This window comes from Asterias amurensis, chromosome 2, assembly GCF_032118995.1.
Source record: "Asterias amurensis chromosome 2, ASM3211899v1".
Taxonomy (NCBI): Eukaryota; Metazoa; Echinodermata; class Asteroidea; order Forcipulatida; family Asteriidae; genus Asterias; species Asterias amurensis.
Genome location: NC_092649.1, coordinates 30,316,832 through 30,324,753, shown reverse-complemented (window position 1 = coordinate 30,324,753; position 7,922 = coordinate 30,316,832).

Genomic DNA, 7,922 nt, shown 5'->3' with positions numbered 1-7,922 from the left:
CATTTTCTCACAACTTAGATGACCAGTTGAGCCAAAATTTTCACAGGCTGATACACCAAGTGAGAAGACTGGTCTTTGACAAATACCAAACGTGTACCTTCCCTTTACATATGTTTTCCACTATTTCAGACCAGCAATGTTTGGTTTCAGGAGAAACGAAACCAATCTGTTATGTTTTCTCTTTAATTTAGACATCTTAGGCCTATTTATTTTGATCCAAATTTATTACAGTCTGTAATTTCATTTTTACTAGAATCCCAAATAACAACCACATCACGTGATCTGACTTGGTGACTAAAGGAAAATGAAACTCAATCTAGCAGATGATAATTTTGTATTGACCTTATGAGGTTGGATGATGTGTCTTTGACACATTTGATTGCTGGCATAATAATACTAGTGATTTATACCAAAAATTAGTCATCATTGTTTGAGCATAACCTACGACAGGAAACTTTATTCTCAGCATGATTTAGCCTGACAAAAATACAGACAGAGCTTCTGTCACTGGTGGAGCTTGCACAGTCTCGTGGTTAACAGGAATTCAAGTTTGGGGTCAAAAACATATGAGTGTCGATAACAGACCCTCTGATACTATATTATTTCATTATTTCAACAAATGAAAAAGTGGTGGCGCGATACTGAAACTTTTCCCTGTTAAACTTTGTGCAGCCTTTTTTTAAATGTGTATAATTACATAAGTGTACTACTACTATCATAGGGTCAGTCATATTGTTATCGACCCTCATATGTTTTCGACCCCTCAACTTTTATTTTATTTATTTATTTTTCTTCTATACCCTGGGGAAACCTCTCTTCTATACCCTGGGGAAACCTCTCTTCTATACCCTGGGGAAACCTCTCTTCTATACCCTGGGGAAACCTCTCTTCTATACCCTGGGGAAACCTCTCTTCTATACCCTGGGGAAACCTCTCTTCTATACCCTGGGGAAACCTCTCTTCTATACCCTGGGGAAACCTCTCTTCTATACCCTGGGGAAACCTCTCTTCTATACCCTGGGGAAACCTCTCTTCTATACCCTGGGGAAACCGCTCTTCTATACCCTGGGGAAACCTCTCTTCTATACCCTGGGGAAACCTCTCTTCTATACCCTGGGGAAACCTCTCTTCTATACCCTGGGGAAACGTCTCTTCTATACCCTGGGGAAACCTCTCACTAAAACATTGTTTTTCTGAGGTGCTTAGCAATGCAAACACATTAAAAGTTTAAAATTAACATGGCCTATAAAAATATATTTATAATAAAAATTGATTAATATTAAAAATAGAAAAACAGCCAAATTTAAATAAAGACTAAGGATATACTACAACAGCAATAGATACAACAGAGACAAAGGTTAAAAAATCTGGTCCAGCCAGGAAAAACACCATATGCCCCATATTTTAAAAACTCAAAATTTTGTACTGAACATTAAAACTTGCTACAGTGTATGGCATGGGATTTGTTAGTGTAAGGGGGAGTTGGTTAAATGAGTTGACCCCCACGAGCAGCAAATTTAGAACAACTGTTTATGGATGAGTTTCTCAAAAAATTTCATGCAGTTCGGAATAACAAAAATAGGCCGATAGTTATTGATGTTAGTTTATTGCCTTCTTTAAAAATAGGTGATATATGACTAAGTTTCCAGGCAGATGGCACAGAGCCAGTGGAGAGGCTCAAGTTCATGATGGGAGTAAGCGGTGCCGCAAGTTGTCTGTACCCCACCTTCAACAGCCTGGGGCCAAAACCATCAAGACCAGTAGCCTTGGTGGTCAGGCCACGTAGCATAAGGCTTACCTCACTAAGTATACCTCACGGCACCACACCCACAAAATGAAATGGCTCTTCCACTGGCTCTGTGTCCTGGGTTACATAAGCTGACCAAGTCAACTGAACTGTGCTGAATCAGGGTATCAGTTAATTTCCTGCCGATACTAGCAAACAAAATGTGAAGCTCATTAGCAATGGAAGTCAAGACGGTAACCGGGACGGTACACACACCCTCGATCCCAGTATGTGTGTGTGAGTCTGATCCATCAGTTAAAATTTCATGTCCGGACCTAATATTGTTTATGCTGACCTTTTTAGTGCTAGGCAGAATACTTTTAATAACCTCCCATAATTTACCCGTGTCAGAGCCAGCATTTCTGATAGAAGATTCATAAAATTCATGTTTCAACCTTTGGCCAGATTATTGATTGTGTTTTTAAAATCTCGATAGGCGTCCCAATCTGTGGGAGATTTAGTGCTAACATGAGCATGAATTTTAGCTTGCTCCAACTTTTTCCTGAGAACAAAGTAATCATCATTAAGCCAGCTAGGAACCTTGTTAGGAACTTAAATTTGTTTAAAAGGACCGTGTTTATCACATAAATAAAAATACCTTCAAAAATACACCACGCCTGGTTAGGGCTGTTGGACTACTCAACATCATTAAAAGATGCATTTCTGGGATCATTGATAAAATAAAAATTTCTTTAATGGTCCGGTAAGACAGTGCCCTGATATAACGAGCAGCAACCTCGTTCCCAGGGGTGATCGCTTTCGCCGCGCCATTTTTTCCCAGCATGCCTTGCTCGATCATAACCCCTAGAAGTGTAACTCCAAAATATCCAAATATAAGGGATATTACAATTAGTCCTGTGGTTGATCCGTTTTGTGTTGGGCGTTAGTTGCGCTCACGCTGGATGTGCTGTGTGTAATAAAAGTCATGAACTTGCCTTTGCGTTCAGTGTTACGTGACAAAAAAAGTAAAAAACGTACATCTTTATACGCACACGTTTCGGCGCGTAGAGCTTTTTGGAAAGGGCGTTTCAAATTTTGCGAGTATATGATAGCCAATCAAATACACGGATCGGAGTTTCCTTCCCGGGGGTTAGAGACATACGCAGAGCTAGCGTGATACGGCGCGCTGCCCATGGTAGCGAGGTTGAACGAGCAGGCCCCTTTGGAATTTTTTTACATTTACGTACAGCATATTATAAGAGAATGATCACATACGGTTAATGTAATAACACCAATCACTTGAGATAGCTGACGCACTGACATTATGCCATGAAGCTTTTTCCATTGCCAGTCATTTGGTTTAAGAGAATCACAGTTAAAATCACCTAGTCAGATAACTTCACCATGCGTTCTGTGGCCAGAACTTTGCCCCCAAATTCCCGTTTACCACGAGACTGTGCAAGCTCCACCAGTGTCAGAAGCTCTGCTGTTTACTCACGGTCTGTATTTTTGTTAGGCTTAAATTCATGCTGAGAATAAAGTTTTCTATCGTAGGTTATGCTCAAATATTTATAAAATTATTTATTTTTGGTAAAAATCACAATACATTTATGCCAACAATCAAATGAGTCAAAGAAACAAGATCCTTCCTCGAAAGTTCGAAACAAAATTATCATCTTCTAGATCAGTTTCCATTCTCCTTCAGTCACTAGATAGATCACATGATATGTTTTCTATTTCGGATTCTATGGCGTGCCAATATGGGGGAAAATTTAAATATTTTAATTATTGTTGATTCCTGTGGACTATTAATTTTTTTGTTTTAGCCATACACTGATGTGTGTTAGTATTGTATACTCGATACTTTCCTGTGAAGAATATCACCGGCATATTACTTGGGTGGGATTCGAACCCACGACCCTTGCAATTCTAGAGCAGTGTCTTACCAACTAGACTATCGAGGTTGCCCGGTAGCTAGAGGCAGTTCAAATCCTATATTTGGCAGTGGGTACCGCACAATACATATATGTCAAATTTATATTCTTTGTCCCCGGTGCAAATTTGACATCTATTATATAACTGCAGACTGTAATAAATTTTGTAAGTGTAATGAACAGTATGTCATGAAAGAGGAAATATAACAGATTGGTTTCTTTTCTCCTAAAACCAAACATTGCTGGTCTAAAATGGGGGAAAACAGATTGTTATGAAATGTATTAGGACAAAAATGTAATTAAATATGTATTACACTAATAATATTGAATGAGATTTTTTATTTATTTTGCACGCCATACTAGCTTCTGAATATTCATCCATAAAAACCTAAGACAGTTTATCCATTCTGATTGGTCGAGAGGGCACCACGTTGGGGTGTTTGAACGGACGATATAACACCAGTAAAAAGTGTTGAATCATGGGCGTGACACGCGAGCTTGCACCTGTGCTTATAAGACAGTTTCTTCATTCTTATTGGTCGAGAGCAACGGCTGGAACAGTTGCGCCACATCATGCGATACGTGCGACGCGCACAGCATTCCCTTATATGGATTTGTTTACCTGAGGGCCTTACCATTTCACAGCTGGAGGGGTGTTGTGTGTTGAAAGAAATCATTGAACAATTAAAAGATAATTTTTGCATTTATTTTACTTTTTGACCATAAAGTGTTGATGTTTTTTGACCAAAAAGGTATTTATGAATGGGAATCAAAGTGTGTTGAATCGGTTTTCAACTAGTGGTTTAAACCTGCCAAGGCCTCGACTTCGTCTCGGTAAAATGATCAAGTACCAGACCTTGGCAGGTTTAGACCACTAGTTTTAAACCTCTTCATCACACATTGATTCCCTTAATAAAAAACCAACAAAAAGTGTTTGAAACATATGACGTCCCTCCAATGCTCCAATGTCATGCATGCATTACCACTGCTAATGGCGGACCAAATCTCACAACGTGAGACCAAATCTTTTAAGATTTCAACACACGATAAAGTGCAAGACTGCAAGTGTCATTGTAAAAAGGTTGGATAGATGAATAATAAAAAAAATCATTTAGTATTGTAGTGAATTCCATTAACAGCTGCCAAGCATGTGTTAGCTTTTAGTGCTCTGCACTGGAGACTTTTACCATTCCCCTATTGTATATGACCATCTGGGAATGTCAGCTGTAAATGGTGAACAATGAGCTCCAAAACCCCCAGTGTAGTATAAAGGCCTATTGTAAGTTCCTTTGTTTACGCCTATTGAGCAGGCCCTAATCTTTTTCCTTAGTGCACATAGCCATATAAAAGCAAATGCAGACCATAAGTCACCCTCACTCTTCTCCAGCTTTTGGTACAGAAAGGTTGTATCTCTCTAACTTATATAGTCGTAGTATTTAGGTTCATTTATTGTGGTTGTCCAAAGGCTGACTGGAAACTGAATTGGTAGTACACTACTCCTATACAGCAACCTTTCAGCTGGAGGACACCATTAGGGTATAAAGTAATATCTCTTAATAGTTAAATATAAATAGTAGTTAAGTAATTGTATTTGTGAGATCTTATTAATTTGAATGAAGTCAAAGCTGACCAGCGCCGCCAAAATGAAGCTTAATTCTGCCCAGACTCAGAAATAGGGTAAGTGTATATAATTGTAACCAAATACCCTATAGTATTGTTGCAAACAATTTGTCTGTTATCCTACTGGAAACCCATGACACCAGGTTAAAATGTTGACATTTCTGAAAATTAATACAAAGTGATGAAATGCATTGTTCATCCATGCTTAAATTCTTCCAGCTTGAAATTTCCAACATTTATTTTCAAAAAAATCCCCCCCCCCCCAGGAAAGACTAATTTATAGGCAAAACAAAACAAATTAAATAGATATTTTAAAGGCAGTGGACACTATTGGTAATTACTCAAAATAGTTTTTAGCATAAAAACTTACTTGGTTACAAGTAATGGAGAGCTGTTGATAGTATAAAACATTGTGAGAAACGGCTCCATCTGAAGTAACGTAGTTTTTGAGAAAGAAGTAACTTTCTACAAATTTGATTTTGAGACCTTAGGTTAGAACTTGAGGTCTTGAAATCAAGCATCTGAAAGCTTTGTGTGACAAGGGTGTTTATTTCTTTCATTATTATCTCGCAACTTCAACGACCGATTGAGCTCAAATTTTCACAGGTTAGTTATTTTATGCATAATGTTGAGCTGCACCAACTGTGAAAACTGCACAAACTTTAAAACTTCTTTTAAATTATCAAATCTGTAGATTATTTTCTTTATTTATGTTTGTGTCAGAATATTTTCTTCATCCTTAAGAATTTGTGTATCATTTCAATCATGTATTTGTGAGCAAAGAATCAACCACTAGTAAACACTAACAACACTCATTGAGTCAATGGCTGCCTTTGGCTATGGATGGGTTACAGCACTTGTAGACAGGCAGCTTTGGTTAAAGGAACGAGGTACCAATATTTGAGTACAAGAACATTTAGTGGATAACCTGACATAGTCAGATATGGATGTCTGCCGGGGACCCCTTGCTGCTCGTGGCGCATGGACCCCCAACAAAGAGGCAAAATAATGGGCTGAATCAAACATTGTAGGTACCACATGAAACCAAGTGTAAACGGTCAATCACATGATACTAAGTAGAAAATATCAACTGCCACACAAATTTTCTGCTGCATTGGGCCTACATGAAACTTTGTCTGACTGTTCCACTATGGCTAAAATGAACACAGAGCAAAAATTATTTCCAATACAACTATCAGCCACCAGACAAAATGTTTCGCTGCACTAGGCCCGCCAGAAACCCCCCCACCCCCCCCCCCACGGTTAAACATGGGTGGAACCTCGAAATGACCAACACACTATTCCCCAAAAAGGAATCAGCCGCTAGACAAAAATTTGTCCCCTCAGCCCATTATTTTGCCTCTTTGTTGGGGGTACATGCGCCACATGCAGTGTGGGTCCCCGGCAGACATCCATCTCCATTGTCAGGTTATCAACTACATGTTCCTGTACTCAAATATTGGTACCTCGCTCCTTTAACCAAAATGCTCTGGGCTGCCGGTCTATTGCTACTAACTCGTCTGTCCTCCATGGAAAGATAAAGAAGTCCGATAAACACCCTCTCACTGCAGTGATTTATAGCTTCATGAAACACTGGCCAAGAATTAATTTAAAAAATGTAAATAATACAACAGATTAATTAAACAGAAAGAAAAAAGCATATTTAACAAAATAAATAAACTTGATTTAAAGAAATGTATATAATCCAATAGAACAAACAGAAAGACGGAAGTTTATTAAACAAAATAAGACAATTGTTATTTTAATTTTATTTTAAATTATACAGAATAATAAACAGAAAGGCAAAGTTTTATTAAACAAAATAAATAAAAATTATTAATTTAAAGAAATGTAAATAATGTGAAAAAACAAGCTTGTTAGTTATAAGTAAATCATCTTGATTAAAGCCATTGGACCCTTTCGGTACAGAAAAAAAAAAAGTTCACAGATTTACAAATAACTTACAGGGTTTACAGAAGGTAGTGGTGAAATACTTTTCTTGAAATATTATCCCATGAAATGCTTTACTTTTTGAGAAAACAGTAAAACAATATCAATTCTCGTTAAAGAGAATTACGGATTTATTTTAAACACATGTCATGACACGGCGAAACGCGCGGATACAAGGGTGGGTTTTCTCCCGACTCCGATGACCGATTGAGCCTAAATTTTCACAGGTTTGTTATTTGATATAGAAGTTGTGATACACGAGGTGTGGGCCTTGGACAATACTGTTTACCGAAAGGGTCCAATGGCTTTAACGGCAGTGCAGTTTGAACAATATTGCAACATTTGTTTTTTGTTTTGCACGCCATACTAGCTTCTGAATATTCATTAAATATCAACCAATGAAAGAACCGAAAGCATGCAGTGCCACTGTAAATGGCGAATGATCTCTCGCAATGCAAGAACAACACTTCTAAGATTTCCACATACAATGAGGTGTAAGGGTCTTTTAAAAAGGTTGGTGAGATGAATTTTAAAAAAGAACATAAATAAGTTTTTGATTCTGACAATTTCCTTCCTTATAAATGCTAGGGCCGGTAGTGTAGTTATTTAGACTAGGACTCTCCTCTGTTAGTTGCATACAACGCAATTGGGTCCAGTGTATTACCTTATTGAGGAAGCTGGACCTTCACTCA